This window comes from Cygnus olor, chromosome 6, assembly GCF_009769625.2.
Source record: "Cygnus olor isolate bCygOlo1 chromosome 6, bCygOlo1.pri.v2, whole genome shotgun sequence".
Classification (NCBI taxonomy): Eukaryota; Metazoa; Chordata; class Aves; order Anseriformes; family Anatidae; genus Cygnus; species Cygnus olor.
In genome coordinates, this window is record NC_049174.1 from 5,940,271 (window position 1) to 5,959,086 (window position 18,816).

Genomic DNA, 18,816 nt, shown 5'->3' on the forward strand with positions numbered 1-18,816 from the left:
TTGGGATCACAATCCCAACACGATCTACCTTACCATATTCTCTGTACTTTATTCTCATTAATAGCACTCAAAGTTCATTCAGTCTGGAATTCAGTTTGAAAACCCATTCCCAGGACCACATCTCATCCAAGTCAACTGCAATTCAACTCAATGGCAATGCTCAAAGAGATCTTACTGGTGTTACTGGGAATTGAATCAAGGGTTTGATCTTTTAACTGCTGAAACACTTATTGAAACTAGCAAATATAGCAGTTCCTGACAGCCCAGCCATATTTAGGGAATTATTGATATTTAAATCAATACTGTTTGCTTTTAAGCCAGTGTCTCTGTCCTGCTGCTCTCAGGAAGGCTTTACCCCATACTTAAATTTAAGGACATAAATTTAAGAATTTTCCTGAATCATGCATATTACAAGCATACATGTTACTGAATATAAATTGTAAGTGCTTTTAATTATAGTAATTTGTAAATATATCTTTTACACTACATATCACACGTTGAATTGCCAATAGCTCCTAACATTTTTCCACTTTCAGTATGCTGCTTATTTCACCAGCACAGGCTGTTCTGCTGTTTTTATTCTCCAAACCAGCCTGACTTTATGATTCTGTTCATTTCACACCTGGCAACACAGGAAATGCAGAGGTAATAGAGGGGAAATCCTTTAGCAATCAGTAAAATGACCAGAACTGCAGTGGTGATGTGTGCTATTTTCTCAAGCAGCAATAAAAAACCGTGAATTTTCAAGGGAGCTACAAGTCATTGTTTGCTACAGTGACATGCCAGCATATGCTCATGTTATCATTTAATAATACAGAAGATAGCACTCATCATGACCATCAGAGAGCAAAATAACAGGGAGGCAGGTGTTGTCATACAAAGTACCTCACTGTTAAGATGCATAACGCATGCTCTGGCTGTTGATGTTGGAAGCAGATTTTGTACAGAAATACATAAACACAAAAGATCCTGAACATGCATATGCACACAAATGCACATTCTCCTCTTAGAGTAGTGAAAAAACACTGCATATGCTTTACCTGGAACATCATGGAAAGTCTAGATTATGAAAAATAATTCCAGTCATGACTTTTCAGAATCTCATGTTTGGCTTCATGACGTTTGCTTAATTGCAGCGTCTTCTACCTCAGTCTTCTCCAGTGGAGACACATTCCTACCTGAGATTGGAAAGATAAATTGTATGCTTTCCAGCGTGTATTAATAAGCCAGAGGCTTAAAAATCCTACATCTGAATACAAAAGTTTCAATGTTTTCACCTAAACAGTGACTTATGCAGTCATTTTTATTTACCAACAATAAATAAGCTACAGTAGGAACCATATGTTGTTATAACGAATCCAGATAAAACACATCTTCCTCATCAATGGATGCCAGAGGTGGGGAATCAGAAGTAAACCTCCCTGGGTTGAATTTTTGCAAGATGACTCGGAGGAAATAGCAGAACAGACATCTGAAACAAGTGGTGGGAGAGAGGTCAGGGGTAGATAAAATCATAAGCTCTTGTCTCGTAAGAAGGAAATAATTCCCCCAGATTGATGATATGGAGTAAGATGAGCATCAACACAATAGGGGTTAGATTCAAAACCTTATAAAAGACAGAGCAAAAGCAACCAAGACAGAAACTGCCTCAAAACTATTTTTACGTACTCCTAACCTTATTTCAGATTCACCTTCTGAACTTTTTTTCAAATAAATTCCTCTGCGTGTTTCACCATTTAAATATGCTTCGAAAAATCACTGATAATTTTATAAAGTTCACAGAAAATGTTGTCATTTTACTTATGCAAGCTAACTTTCTTTCCTATTATTTCATTTACTGCTCCAATAAATATCAAGACTGCAATAAAACAGAAGCTCATCCACTAAAATATACACTATGGAATGGGTTCACAATTTGTACAGAAAGCATCCTGGTAAAATAATATATAAAGAAGGAAATCAAATGCAGATTAGTTATTCAATAAGGCACAAATAATTAATACACATCTAATACAACTAAACTTTAAGCCAAATATATTTACATAAATATTTGATATATGCTTATTAAGTTTAGAATGTATATTGTTTACACTTGACAACGTTAAATGAATTCACTCCTAAAATCTCCAAACTGCTCACACAACAGACGCATGCAAGTATACAAAACCTTTGGGAGAAAATCTTGGTATTTTAGTGGCGATTTGTAAATAATCAGTATCCCCTTGTCTCCAGTAAAGGCTCTTGTTTCAAAAAATATCATATATACAGGACAAAAAAAAAAGGGGGGAGAGAATTTCAAAAACAACAAAAATATATACTCTAATAAACTGAAGCCTTTTTTCAGGGAAGGGCAAGACTGTAAAGGCCCTAGGGAAAACAGGAAAGAAATGTCATCTTTCTTTTCATATAATTGTATACCCATGTGCTTTATATAATCGAAATGAATACTTCAATTTGCTACATATTTAGCTGGAGGAATAGAAGGCATATGGAAAAAAAGCCCCAGGGGCAAATGATCTCACTCACCTGGAAAACAATGTGCGTGTTAATAGAGTAATTTGTTAATTAAAGATTCTAAGATGCCCACCAAAGCCATTTATTTTTGAATTACCACTTCCTAGAGTTAAACAAGATCCTTGGTAAAATGTAATTAGAAACTCTATTTTTCCTCTGTCTCAGTTGTTTCTAAGTGCAATCAATTTGACAAGTATCCCAAGAGTTACCTCAGTAGCAGATGGCCCACACACTCACCCAATCAGCACTGTGCACCAAGAACAAAAAAGATAAAACAATTTCACGCCTGTCGCTAGAGCTCCAAGATACAGTGCTGTATTGAATTATCTTCAAATTAAGCTCCTTACTTGCAATGGAACACAAAACAGGGACAACTGCTGAAGACAAATAAGTACTCATTTATAAGACTCCAAGCACAGTGCGTTTTCCTTTTTTTTCAGGAACACTTAAAATATGGGCAGTGTCTTTTCAGCTCTCAGTAACGAATATGAGAACGTGGCCATAAATATTTATCCAGAGGCATATTAATTCCCTGATACCGTGAAATACTTCCCATTGCAACCATGTGGCAGCCCATTAGAAAACCGATAGCTGGATTTTATTTTATTTTTTTTTAAGGAAATAACAGCAAATTACTATGCTTTATGTTAAGAACCCTAATAATTCTGTTTTGTTCATTCTGAAAGGAACAAATTCAAATGACTAGCTTGCATTTACAGCAGTAATAAAAAATTATTAGGTAGATAACCCACAGGCATGTGTTATTCAGGAAAGTCCTCAATTCCGAAGCTTTCGAGGATGCTCTATAGGTCACTATGACAGGGGGAAGGAAGAATCGGGTTAGTAAGAAACACTGGCTCTTACTCCTGATGCTGCTGTTGGCTGTGCCCCCAGGTCCAACTCCTGTGTTACACTTGGTTCAGGAACCCAAGGGATGAAAGAAATTCATATTGCAGTGGTATGGGAACTGGGGTTATTCTTAAAAGTCCACTCTCGGGTGCAAAATACACTAGAAAATAGGAGACAAATAGGGGACAGGACAGTGGGAAACTGCATGCTGCACGGTCTGGTTGCTCCTGTTCTTCATGGAGGAATTTGGCCAAAATCATTGGCAGATGATGTTTGAATTATAAGTAATCACAGCAGAGATTCATTTTGGCAAGTTGCTAAGAGACATGCTGAAGATTTCAAAAGCACCATTGTCTGCTCCCCAGAAAAACTAGAAAATCCCTAACAAAGGAAACTCACGGTATATATTGCAATTAGACTTAGGGATTTCTCAAACAAATTCACCAGTGAAGAGCTATTCTTTATGTGCTCAGCGTAGGTGCAAGCATTTATCACACAGGGACTTTGTTACAGAAGGTGTTGGTCAGTGGTTGGTCACTTGTTTATATAGGGTTGTTCCCTCTTATTTTACAGTTGATTTTAAGAACATGATGTTCTCTTTGCACTAGTACTCACTTTGCCATTTATACAGTTATATTTATAAAAAACAAAAACCAAAACCAACAACAATAAAACATAACTGTATTTACTGGTTACATATGTAATTACATAAATACTTATGTGTAGACACACAAAAACTAAATCTACCTCTTAAAATTTTTAAATCAAAATCTTGTTATGCATCAGTCAGAGAAAGTTTTGTGAACTCAGGTATATCTAAACCTGAATCCACTGAAAAATAGTTTTGCTGTAGTAAGCATTTACAAGCACAGTAATTAACGTTGACATGAAAATAACACAAGGACAGGAGGGTGAAACACTCTAAGCACAGCATATAAGACACAATATCCCATGAAGACACATGGCAAATAATGCTATTCTGTATGCCAGATAATAGGTTTTGGGGGGGGGAGTGACAAAAATCTCAGCAATACAGTAGCAAAACGCTTAAAATATGGGATTTAGAGTTATATTCTGGCTACTATTGATGGAGAGGTTTTATTTTTCTGTGTTGGCCATTGTATCTTTAAAGCTCAGCAAGTCTGATATTCCCTCCCTCTTTCTGTAGTACTTTTGGCATCTGGCTTGATTTCAGCAATTGGGAACTTTTAGTATTGGTCCACGCTGTAGCTCTGAGAAGGGTATTTATTCTACAGAGAAGAGCATTCTTTTTCCTAACTTCCCTGGATATTTTGTTGTACCTTTATTGACTCAAAAGAAAAAATAAATAATAATACTCTATGACCACAACCAAACTTGATTTTTCTCCTCCAACAGATATGGAAGTGATCCCAGAATTCCCCAAACCCACCAGCTTCTCTATATCAAAATCCCCCCAATCCACCCACTTCTCTATATCAAAATGATAAAATTCTTTCCCCTCTTTTGTTTTAATCCCCATTTTGTTTCAGACTACGCCCAACAACAGTAGGTAAATAGAAGCTTTTCACCTGTCAAGCTCGCATCAAGAGTAAAAAGAAAACCACAAACAAATCAAAAGTTTGGCTTCCAGAGAATGCTACAAGATCTCATTGTTGCTCATTTGAGGAAAGAAAAGAAAAGAAAAAAAAAAAAAACAAAACAAAGTTGATTTCTATTCTTAATCAATACTGTTAGAAATATATTCTAAGAAGATTCTTTCTGTACTATTTTTACAAACATTTCGAACATTTCCTATGCTCCAAATTATAATAATTTCTATTAGCCTACAGGCCATATCTTGTTTTCATACAGATTTCTCTCTCTGATACAACATATTTCCATATCTGTCTTATCTTTTTTTTTTTTTTTTTTTTTTTCAGTGTTAATGTGCATCGATACTGTGTTCCGTGTATTCACCCTGGTGGGTACACATGGAACCTTTTTGAACCTGGACAATTTTTCCTAAGTCTGCTCAGGCCAGAGAAAATATATTTAGTGCATAACTGAAATATCAAAATAACACGATGAAGGATTCTGAGCTTCTCTCCATCTACCTTTGCACACCCTTCCCATTGGTTTGAGAGTCTATTGTATTAGTTACAGTTTCTTTAGTTGTTTTTTACAACTGACTAGATAGACTTTTAGCTAACTGCTACTACAACTGGAGGACTGGATGAGGGGATGAAGCAAATGACTGAGAGCACAAACACTTCAAAGCAAGAAGAGGGTATGAGGAACTGCAGGATAAATGCCTATCATATGTCAGCTACTTGCTGCTGGCTCCTCTCAGGGAACCAACAGCTTGGAGTAGTACATTGGGGCAATGGCAAGGAATATGTTAAATACAATTTTCAGTCTTAGCTTACACTCTAAGGTCAGGCTGGTTCAGTGCTTTGGGATAATAACTATTGAAAGATTCATCTTGCATTGTTCCAAATCATATCTCAAGCAATTAATTTGATTATTATATAAGACATATTATATTATATAACTACTATATATGCTTAATTCAAATGTGAGCAATTACTGAGTATTGAAAAAAGTCAAATTAACTTTTGCACATTATTTGTGTGTGGGACACCAGTGTCCCACAGCCAGAGTCACTGGTTAACTGATAAATGGTGCATCATTTATTGTGTACACAGCCTTGAAAAAATGTGTTCCTTTTTGTTCAAAATGCTACTAATCTGAATTTATTTTTGCCTCTCTCTCCTCCCATCAGGGATAAATAATACTAAATTTGCTAAAAGGACCAAAAATGAAAAAGTAGCCTGCTAATTGTCTTGAATTATCGAAATACTACTCACCACAAATAATTACTTAGCATAGTAAGACTATGTAAATTAACTGACACATCCTTTTATTAATCTTATTCCTTGAGTTATACAAGAGAATTCAGAAGGGAATTAAAAAAAATAAAATAAGAAGGAATGTTTTTTCCAGTTAAACTTACATAGTCATTCATCCCAAATTACAGTTAAATCTATTGGTTGTAATTGCTTTCTGTTTTTTCTCTTTCTGTTTTCTTTGACAGTTTTGGAGCCCCATTTATTCTAATAACTATTAGAAACACTATCAGATCTATCAGTCTTATTTTGCCACTACACTTTTCTTTGTAGGTCAACACTTGATCTGTAGGGTCTAGATTAAGGTACATCAGTCAAGAACAACCAACACAATAGTCTCCCCATCCTGCTCTGCTTAAGTCTCTATTTAGTACAACACACATAAACTGTTTAAATATATTTTGTCCATATCTGGGGTTATCAGATAGTGATGTGAGTAGCGATGAAGTGAGAATGTAAATTTGCTGCTTTTGTTGCTCGGCAAAGACCTTGTGGAAGTCCTTGTATTTCAGGTTTTGTTTTGGGAATATAACTACCATCTGCTGTATTATTTCCTCCCTAAAACTGCCAGTTCATGCCAAGGTAAATTAATTTCTTATTATTTTGCATTACCATCAGTGTCTTCTGCTGCAGACTGGGATCTTTCCCTTCACAAAGTAGTTACAAGTTTGCAGTAATGTGGAGTTCATCAAAAGCCGTGATGTTATGGGAAGGGTTATTGGAAAATAAAAGATTGGAGAGGCTCTCTAATGTTTATATAGATATCCTGTTACTTCGCTAGGTGAGGAACAAAGAGGAAATTGCTGTAGGAAATGGAAGGGAGATAGAGTTAATGAATTTTCTAGCAACTTGAACATTTCCTTGATAAGGAACCATGGGGCCCTTTGCTGCAAAGGTCTACAAAGAATTCAGTTCCATACTGCCAGCTCAGCAATCTTTGTCTCAGATGTTTGCGTAGCAAAGTAATATTTGCAAGTTCAGGCAAAAGTCTAATTGTAGCTTTACAGTACAATGACAAGCCTGAATAAAATTACCTCTTCTAGAAAACTGATGCATGTGCAATCTAAAATAAAAAGGAGAATACATTACTTATCTAAGATGTATTGGTTAATTCCAATTTCTTTGCCTAAGCTTTTTATCAACGGGAAACACACCTCGCATTAAATAACTTTTATTTCTCCATAGAAATATTTTCAAAGGAAAATCTGACTGAAAGCCACAGAGCAGGCTAAGCGAGAAAACTTTGCCTATGAACAGAAATACTTTGGAATATATTTTATGGCTACAAACAAACTTTATGTTCTTAGAGCTGCTGGCAGTCTGTAAATAATGGCTGGCAAATTGATAAAATAATTTCATGGGCCCAGGAGAAGCTCTCAATGCTGAACCAAAGTCCAGAACAGACCTGCCCCTATAACTGAATTGTATCTTAAATTACCTGGAGTAACTGAAGAGTTTTGACGAATTTTGACCCATTCTATTTGATAGAATACAATTTAACACTACAATTATAGATAAAAGTAGTAATTCCCTTGCCATCTACAAGTGAAAATGTTTCACTTGCTGTAGTTAATAAATAGCATAATTGTGATGTATTAAAAACAAATCAACCCTTGATGAAATCTATACAGATTAGAAAATGTCAGTTGTCAAAAAGGAATGTAAAGTGCATTATAAGAAAAGCATAAACAGAAATGAGATCTACCCTAACAATGAACCCAAGGAAGACTAGATCAAATTCCTGATCACTAGAGAAAGAATGAAAATTTTCCTTTACAAGCAAAAAAAAATTAAAAAAAAAAATGGAAAGGAAACATCAGCTGCCAAGCTTGAGGCTTTCAGTGGCTGAAACCACCGTCTGTGGCAGGGTGCCAGCTGTTACCTCAGCGAGCGTGGTGAAATCTGCAAGAATTTATTATACTGAACTCATTTAATTCGTAGGCTTTAAAAGAAAAATAACACTAATCACTGAAGAGAAATTAAAATGTATGCAGTGAGATTATGGCATTCCATCCCAATAAATACCTTATTGCCATTTCCAGTCACAGGCCACCCTGCGCCACTATAGAGTTCATTAGGCCTCAAGACAGAGGCCTGTCAGTTGTGCTTGGTCTGAACCCATCCCGGCCTTCCTGGGTCTTTATTTTGCTGTAAAAGCAAATTTTTATTTTTTATTTTTTAACAGCCAGATGGATATACCTTGTATATTCTTCTTCTGTGTGTTTGGGATAGCTGTAGTTTTATACAGACAGCAGCACAAGCTGTTGTTCTGTGAGGAATGACGCAGCATCGTGAAACACAGGCCTCTGCGGCAGGCAGCGGCCTGCAACGGGGACACAGGCTGCAGTGCTGAGGGCATTGGGCAGGGTCCAACTGAAGGTCTCCTGAGGGAGACCTTCAGAACAGAACCTCTTCTAGGGCTTTTAAAAATTATTTTTTAAAAAAAGTATCCAACATCAAACATTCCACAGACAGTAAATTTGAAGGCCACATGGACTTGCAGACCAGTGTAGAAAAAAATAGGTATAAAACATGTTAGCACACATCTAAAAAGGACCCTATCTTGGCCAAGAGTGAGGAGGAAAGAAGCATCAACACCAACTTCGTATCGCTCCTGGCAAAGAGCAGGGGATGGCAGCACGAAGCACATGTATAATGACTTTAGCTGTATTGTTATTGCTTAGATTTTCTCTAATGGTGTTCTTTTCCTTATTCTTTGTATTTTTTCTTTTTCAGTAATCATTAAACACGGATTAATAATAATAATTCTCTGAATAAGATTTCAATTATCATAACCCTAAATTTTTAGTTTTACATATGAAGTGCATTTCTTTTTTTTTTGCCCATAACAAGACTGCAAGTGTAACAAAGTGTCTTTTAAAGCACATTACAAGAAGAAGCTTAGTCCCTGTATGAGGGTATGTTCACCAAATTCACACTGGTTCTGTCCAGGGTTGTGACTCTTTGAATCACCACCATCTTTAATGGGTGTCCCATACAGATGCTGAACTACTGCTGCTTTTTATGGTGGCAACTGGCACAGAGGTAGTCTGGATCATTGATTTTCTACAAATGAATTACAAGCTTCTGATCAATACCTTCCATTTCATCAATTAGATGAAATCTTGAGTGCACACAGGTGTGTTATAAATATCCAAGGACTCATGGGTTTATTCTTCTTGATCTCAGAATGACTAGAATCAAGGCTTCAAAAAACCTTCTGTAAACTGTATCAATGCCAAACTCAGTGAGTTAGGAAGAACCTTGCTGGGAACATCAGTGAGTCTGAGGGAAGGGGTAAAACAGGAGACTTTAAACCACCAGAGGGGGATCTCTTGAGAATATTACTTATGTCATATGAAAATCTATCTGCAAATACACTCACTACATGAAAATCTGACATAGATCCTTCCAGTGCTTGCAATGATGCCATTTAGGAACAACTTAGCCCTCCTTTTTTGACATGTATTTTGGTTTCTTTGCTTGTACCTCACATTCTGTGTCTTGCAACTTCTCTTTACATATAGCCACCTGCCATTCTTTTGCTTCACAATTTCACGAATGACTGTTGTACTAGTGATAAAAGGTGAAGGATAGTACAAATAGAGTTGTACTATCTTTAGTACTATCTGTACTTTTCTTAATTTGGACAATAACCTGGAATCTGAATGCCAGGCACCAAACCTGGATCTGAATTGCTGAGAGGTTGTTGTAGCAGGTCCTAATGGAGATAAGGAGTTACCTCTCTGACAAGCCTTGCACCCTGTAAGTCCAACTTCTGTTTGGGCTAATTTTTTAGCAGAGTGCCCCTACTGAAATCACTAGGATCTAACTGTCTTTCATGCAAGCTGGAAGGTTAGCCATGGCTACATCTACCTGATTTCTGAAAGCCCCTAAAGATGAATGCTCCGCCCCCTCTCTGAGCAACCTCTCCTGCTACTGTCTGAAATAAATGTATCTTATGCATGCATATTAATATGCATGCAAAGCTTCAAGTGCTTTTTCACCATAGAAAATGTCATTGAACCTCTATCAAAATATTCAGACTTTATTCCCGTCATTTCTGGGCAACTGCAAAAAAAAGATATATATAATTTTAAATATTTTTAAAATGAAATACATATTTTTAATAAATAAAAATAAATTGATAACACTTTTCAAAAATTGATTTTGTACTCCCCCATGCACGTCTAACTAATGCTTTCAGTTTTATCTCGTGCTGTTGAGGAATGGTACTTTGCAGTATTCAGCAATGATTTCACATCATACCAAAGATAAAGCCAACACCGGGGATAGCTGGCTTTTCTCACATGTTTGGGGATGTTTGTGTTGATGAACACTCACTGATTCATTAATATTCATCAGCTGGTACTTAACTTTAAGAAATATATATGAAATACTTACCAAATATAATAATATATTGCAGATATATATTCCATTATATTCATATATATATAACACATTCCAGACTCCATCAGAATGATTTTATCAGAGACAAATTTAAATGGTTAAAAGCAGCATTAGTTGCAGTGCATTACTACTCACCTTGCAATATATTTTATATTGTGCTTGACTTTTCAACCAACAAAGAGGAAAAAGTCTTAATAGCATTTTACTCTATTCAAATATTGTAAAGGTGGGACATAAACATAACTGCATGAAATCAGTCATTCTGTTTAGCTTGTTATTTTTCATAATTGGAAAATGAAATACTACTCTACTCTGAATGCTATTATACTAGGAAATAAGTCAGGCATATAAATGGAATTTGTTTTATAGATATTTAATATAAATATTCTTTTGAGGCAGTTATGCTTTCTTTAGCTGAATTTTTTAATAATTTGTAGAGGTGTTTATGATGATGTTGATTGAAATGAATGCAAAATTTTGTATCTAGATGTAAACACACACATATTTTATTTCATTTAATATTCCATTATGACCACAGCAGTCAAGTAGGAGATAAGCCCCTGTCATAGAGGTCAACAGATTTCATAAAAGGAAGTGTCAGTAATTTACTTAACAGTCTTGACGGACGTGTAAACTGTATGACATTTACTACAGATGCCTATCGCTTGATTTATTCATTGGGACTTGCATCAAAATCCAAAAGCAACTGGGCTAGGTTCATGAGACCATTTATGAAGGAAATTGCTACTTATAGAGAGCAGAATTATTACAGTGTAACCTGAAGTAGCTATGAGGAAACACAGGAAATGTTTCATAAAATGTTCTTTGTTCTTACGTAAAGCATACTTACTTGAATTCACTTGGTACAGAGCTTTGTTCGATTTTAACCATGCACAGGTCTTTGGCACTGAATGAGTATGATTTCTGGGCATTATTTCAACTGTGAGATTTTTATCTTTATTCCATTACTGTTTTTGTCTTTGTACTATGAAATTCACAACATGATGCTGAATTTAAGTTATTCAATTGGAGTTATGCTCCTGGCTACATATTTTTTAACGACATGTGATTTTGCCTCATAAACTGCCATGATCAACTGTTGTTTTCCTAATGGTTTCTCTGCTGCAACACCAAGGTGCACACATGGAAGGATTGCACATTATTGTAAGAGGATATTTATGTGAGGGGAAAGAAAACAACAACAAAACTTCTAAAAGTTAAGAAAAGCAAGGCATGAACAGCAGGTTACTGTAGAGCTATGACTCCGAAGTACATGAAGCCTAAATTCAGACAAGCATCAGCAAGGATCTTCAAAATGAAGTGCAACTAAGAGATGCTGAGAGAAACAAGAATACCAACTCTGTTCATATATTCAGTGCTACTTCATGGCAACACACCCAAGAAAATGGTCACCCAACTCTCTGCTCCTATTAGCATTCATTAGTTAAAGACCCTGTACTTGAAATGTGCTTGCAGATACCACATCATTTCTGGAGCTCACATTTTAAACCATGAACATCTGTATAACAGGCAATGTGGATAACTAATAGGGGTAGGATCTACCCTCTGGTAAGGAATGCTTCCAGCTAGCGCGTTCTCTGTAATTGAAAAGCCATTGATTAAAATGTTAAAAATGAAAACGTTTGCTTATAGTTTCTTGCAGATCAGAATTAAATTCGACTACAACTACGACTATGATAATGCTTTTTAAACCTCCAAAAAAGAATTAAGGTTGCTGGAAGGGAAAACATTAATCATGAGAAAGCAAACCAGATGATGAGTAAAAATGCAATAGGCATGAAAAGCCTGTTCAGATCTCTTCAGCTATGCATCATGCACAAACTGACAAGAAGCTATGCATTTACACATGGCTAGATATTTCTTGTCTTTTGTTGAGGTGCATGCTAAGCTTTTTTCTACCTCTTCTGGATAAAGCTTATTTCCAAATACCTAGCTTTTAAATATTGCACATAAAAATAGTTCAAAAGTGACATCAAAACATGTCACTCAAATGTACTACTTTTTATTTAGAAGCTTTGTTGTATGTACCATTCCTATGGCAACTGTGTGTACTCCCTCCCATGACACAGCACCCACCTAGAACATCAAGATAAAGTGAAATTATACATTGCATAATTGAATAAAATTTCACATTCTTTCAATACGACCTGACAGCAATGTATCTACACTTTTGCTGTGGCTTATGCTGTCATTTTTCAATCTGAAAGAAATTTCTACACAGTGATGACCTGCTGTAGATGGGTAGAAAATCACTGGTCATCATTGTCACTGTAAAAAGAAAGATTTCTTCAAAATTGTGCATTTCAAAAATGCACAATTACTTTCTGATTTTGAAGTAGACTAAGCAGAAACGAGAAAAAATATCGCTGTGTGACAGCAAAATAGAGTAACTGGCACTTGGTAAGCTCGGATCTATTTGATACAGATATTGCCTGTTTAGCAGCGAAATCACACATTATTGGATCTGTTGTCTGTCTGTCCTCTCTTATAATGCACCTACAAAAACAAGGCTGAAAATGAGCTGTGGGTGTCTGAAGTCAGTACCCTATGATTTCAAGCAGCCATAAACTTACCAATAAATAAATCAAGATTCATTAAAAAAATATATATATTGTTTTTTTTTAAATTACTGGCTGGACATGTGATACTGTTTTCACTCCAGCTCTTTTTGTTGTTGTTGCTGTTTGTTTGTTTGCTTGTTTTGTTTGAGTGGGGGGTATTTTTCCTGGTAAAAAGTAAATTATATAATTGAACACCTATATTTTATATATTTATTTTATATATGTATATATATGCTATTTTTATATGTATATAATTTATATAAATATTTATTTTATATATGTGTATATATTTATACATATATTATATATATATAATTGAATGGCTATATATTCTGCATTTTATAAAGTTGTGGGGATTTTAGCTGCATCTTGAAGATAAATTTAAGTGTTCCTCAGAGAGTTACAGAGCACTGACTGGCTCGTGCTTGATTACAAGGGTCAGTATACTGCCTGGCACAGACCTAGCTTAAACCAATTCACATTTTCCCAAGCAATTACTAGGCACAGCTTTGCATTTTGGACAAGCTGAAGACCGTTTCCCCCCTGTTCACATGCAGTCACTTTTCCTGGGACAGTACCAGAGCCAACTGACATGGATGTGCATAGCATTGTGTCAGCTGTTTGCAGTGCCCAGAAACATTTGCAAACTCATTTAATTTATTATATTCTACTGAAAGGAAACAACTTGCATATGAATTCTGCTAGTCTATTAACTGTAAGGCAGTCTCTCTCTTTTTTTTTTTTTCTTTTTTCTTCTTTTTTTTCTTTTTCCTTATTGTCTTGCTAAGTAGAATTTGGGGTTCAACACACAACTAGCCGTATTTTGAAATTTCTGCTAAGCAAGCCTGGACTTGATTTTGTAGTTTGTTTTCTCCAGAAAATTCACATACCTATCCTATGCGCACAGGTATCTGTTGGGATCTGTTGTTTTTTGATTTTACTCTTCTTTCCAGGTTGTTTTCCCATATAAGTTTTTCTCATCACATTTAGAAGAAAAACAGTGCTTACTTTAAGATATGGTGAGATATCCATGTACAGAAAGAGTTATTTACTGTTAGAGAGAGTGGAACGAGCTCTTGCTTTAGAATACTCTAAAAAATAGTCTTAAATGTCTTCACAATACAAACTAGTTTAAAACCAAGCACTTTTAATAATAAGTGCATAGTCAAAATGCTGGTTGAATTATTTAAACACTAGTTAAAACACTAGAGAAATAAATGGTCCTGGATCATTCTTCAAGCCCTGTGAAATGAGAAGAGCTTTTTCATGCGGATCATTCCCCTTTTATGCATTTTATTACTCAAACTGAGCAGAGGCTAAGAGCCAGGGTCTGAACATTTGATTTAAAGTTAGATTATTGGCATTGGTGAGCATAATCACTCCAAACCTCCACAATGTTTATGAAACTTGGCCAGTGTTTATGGTCTAATTAGAATCTGGGACCAAACTCAATTCTACAGTATTCTTCTATATTTCTGTCCTTGCTGGGTGACAGAACATCTTGTGGAACTGCTCACAAGATGCCCAAGTATCTATAAAAGCTGCTGCAGAATGCCTCCAAGTTGCCACAATTACAAGGTTTATTTTCCTAATTTCTTTACCTTTCTCTGATCAAAGCAGTTATGTAATGTTACTGTGGATTGTGAGCTTATTATAGCCAATAATGAAATAACCCAAAGAAAGACTAAATATTTCTATAACCATTTTAATTGACTTGAGATCCTCTTTTAGGAGGTGTTCTATTAGAATTCACAATTTTACATTGCTCTTCCTTTTCCTAACATAAAAAAATACAAATTTTATCAATGGTGTGGAGAAAAAAAAGAAGAAATTATGATTAATTGCACCTAATATTGTTTTTGGATGATCAGTTTACAATTAGTTCAGAATTTTTTATGATGTAAATCTTTTTTTACATCAAAAATCAATGTATTAACATTACAAATATTCTCTCTCCTTTTCTAGCTGAAAATGTCATAAACTCAGAAGCTAATAAAATACATTTCATCTTCTCATGTACTATTTGAGAAGATAAGTGTATGCACTATATTAGAAAGTAATTGCAATTGCTTCAGTCTCCTGAAGGAAGCAGAGTGAAATTATTTCTGTCCTAATTCACATACCGTGTTTGTGACTGAGATGAAAATCACATCAATGACCTCTCACATCTGTCTTCATGTACATGTACTCCCACTCCTCACAGTATAACAACAGTTTCAGGATCCTGCATGTGTTGTAGCATGAATATCCACTACTGTCTAGCAGTAACAAAAAGGTCTTCCTAACCCCAAAAATGCAGTTAAACGTCTATATGCCTCACGTGTATGACAACCGCAAGCAGGATTTTTTTTTTTGTTCATTTTCCTTTGCATTTTGCAATGCAAAATGAATCCCCATGAAGGGAGGTGTATTTTTTTTTCATCATCCTTTTTGATAGCTGAGGTACCAGTAGCTTTAAAACACACTTCTGGCAAAGAGCATCAGAAGACCCGAAAGTTAGGAGGAAATGAGAACTGAGTTTAGCTTAGCATGCTAGAACTCCAAGGAAATGGCTCAGTTCATGAGACTGATAAGCAGTGTGATAGATTTGTGGAAAGAGAAAATTCAAAACATTTTTTATGTAGACTCAGAAAGAGCATTCAGAGCCTTTAAATGGCTTTGGAAATTCCCCAAGATCCACAAAGCTGTCAAACATTAGCCTAGTTGAAAAGTTTGCCTGTGAAAATGAATTATCCAAATCCAAAATCCAGACCTTGGCTTGAGATTTCTGAGCTAAATAATTCTTCATAGAACCAAAATCTTACTGACACAGAATAGTTCAAGATACAAAGATACATTCAGAGCAGCTCCATCAGATATAGATGGTGTAAGTGAGCATACAAAAATGGATGATTTCAGGTCAAACCAGTGCCTACTTATTAATACTTTCATAAATCTAGAAAAGCAAAAGACCCCTATCCTGGTTACATATTTGTTATCACATAAGAGAGTCACACATTACTTGCTGGACTCACTAATTCAGTTTTAGGGGCAGGATACATAATTATTCTGTGTAATAAAAAGAAACAATCATTTAATAGAAAAGGGAAAATATTTTAAGCTGAATTATCTCAGACTGAACACAAATATAACTAAATCATGAAGAAAAGTAAGTACAGTCTGAAACAACACTAAACTGAAATGTTCCGTTTCTATCGTAGATATGTGAAACTATAGGAAAATTGAGGCACATGTAAAACATGAGAATCTCATTCCATCTAGTACCTGGATATGCTTGTTTCTGATGATCAGAAGCAATCTGCTGTGGATGACACTCCCTGGCAGAACACTAGCAGGACAGGGGACTATCCAGGTGAGTAAGTTCTCACTCTCATGAGGAAGACTTCAGTTGCTGGGGTTTGAAAAACAAGATTTCAGTCACTATCAAGTCTTTCATTATTATTCACTTGTAAGCAGGAAGAAAATTCCATCTTCCATTTTATTGAAAAGCATATGAAAACTAGACAGTTGCCTGAGCTAATGCTCAGAGGGCATAGACAATTTGCAACATCTTGCTGTAAAGGCCTCCTTTCGATTCCTCATCATTTTGCCCGCCTCTGCAACACACCCACTGATATCTCCTTACCCTGCTTTCCCCCAATGGCGCTGACACCCAGTGGGTGTCTTCCTCTGCTCTCGAATCTCAAAAGCCACTCTCCATCCCACCCAATGTGCCACCTAAACCCACTTAGTGACCCATCACCACACCGAGCAGTCCCAGACTCTTTTCCACCTAACATCCTGGTTCAGACATCTACCATCCCAAAAACAAGTTTTGCCTCCCTACAAATTTAGGTTTAGTCTATAACAATAAACTTCATCCTTACTGCTTACCTGTAACAGCACTAGGGCCAGCCTTGAAGACTGTCAAAGAATATTTGATACTGTGAGTACTTGGCATTTTTGCTTCGGTGGGGGGTGGGGGGTGGGGTGGGGAATTAAAAATGATTTACTTTGCATATTGTTTAAATGGTCTTTTTTATTATTTTATTTTCACTATTTTTAAACCGTAATGACTTTATTTGTTTATGGAAGTGTGCACTGCATGTCTAGTACTGCTTTATAATAGCTGGATTTAGATCCAGACTCTTATTTCTATCCTAGACATCATTAAACAATTTATTTTCTGTGATAGGGGAGAGCTCTTGGGCAAGAGCTCTCCATTAGTATGAATTATTAACGATATGTATATACATGCATTATGGATTTAAAAGATGAAAAGACAGCTTGCCAGTTATTCTATGGAGCTTTCTCCATCTACAAGGCCACTGGATTTCAGACAGCTGTCTGTGCTGAGTGGTCACAGACAAGGAATCCCTGATGACCATATGGATTTTGTTTTCCTGTTGTTAAAATTACATAAAATGTTCCAGAAAAAAAATAATATATATATATCTGGTTGGTAATATCTGCTTAATCTTCCCCCTCTTCTTCCTGTTGTAATGTTATGTTGCAAAACAGCTGATAGCTCAACAAATATTCTGGGAAGGGGTCGCAGCACTGTCATCAAAATATATACACTTTAATTTTAAAATAACTTACAAGAAGGATATTTTTGTAACCACAGCATTTGAGCAAATTGTGTCATTTTTAGATACTCCTGCTGACGCATCTGTTTGTGATGTGTCAAATCACATCTATCAGCTATGTTAAGCTACATAATCCTGCATGATAATGAAAAATGATGGAAAGAAGCAGCTTTGATACAGTACATCACACTGTGACACAGCAGTGAAAAGTCTAAAACGTTTAAATCTCAAATAAAACCTCTTAGATGTGCAGCGGCAGATCGTCTCCACTCATGTCTCTACACAGCTTTGCTCTCTGTGAAAAACATTCTGATAGGTGTTTGCTACTTAAACCTTTCCAGGTAATTAGCTCCCTTGGTACTTCAGGGTTCATCCATCCCGCTGCTCAGGATAATGCCACACAGTCCAGAAAGTCCAGTGTCAGAAAAAAACATCTTTTGGTATCCAGGGGTTAAAAAACAAAAATATTCCCCAGGAGAACTGCATAAAAGGATGAAGGGAGGTTTCTAGAGACTAATTATCACTACTCTCAGTAGGCCCAGGAAGAGTTGATTAAAGCTCTAAAGCTCTTTGTTCCTATCTTTAAAAACCTTTGCAACTGGACCCCTTTATGCCTAGCCCTCCTTGTATATCTTTGTGTTGCTGTCTACCTCTATGAACATTGCCAGGGTCAATACTATTATATTTTTTTCTCTCCAAAAGTACCTGCATATTTTCCTCTAGGGAACTTTTCACAAACCACTTTCTATTGTCCTTCAAGGGTAGTGATTGACATGGGTAGTTCTCCAACAGGTTCCTTTGCACCTACTTCTGGGTAAACTGGTTTTGGCAGATGAAAACACCTTCCCTTTTATTTCTTCTGCTTCTAGGAGATAACGCCTTAGAAGGAGAGAACAATGTGCAGCTGTGGGCACTGGCAGAGAGCAATGTGCTTGCTTTGCACACTGAAAACTCTTTCTATTGAATAATTTCTCCAGGGAGAAGAGGGACTTTACTTAGAGCAAATTGTATGCAAATCTCCTCTCA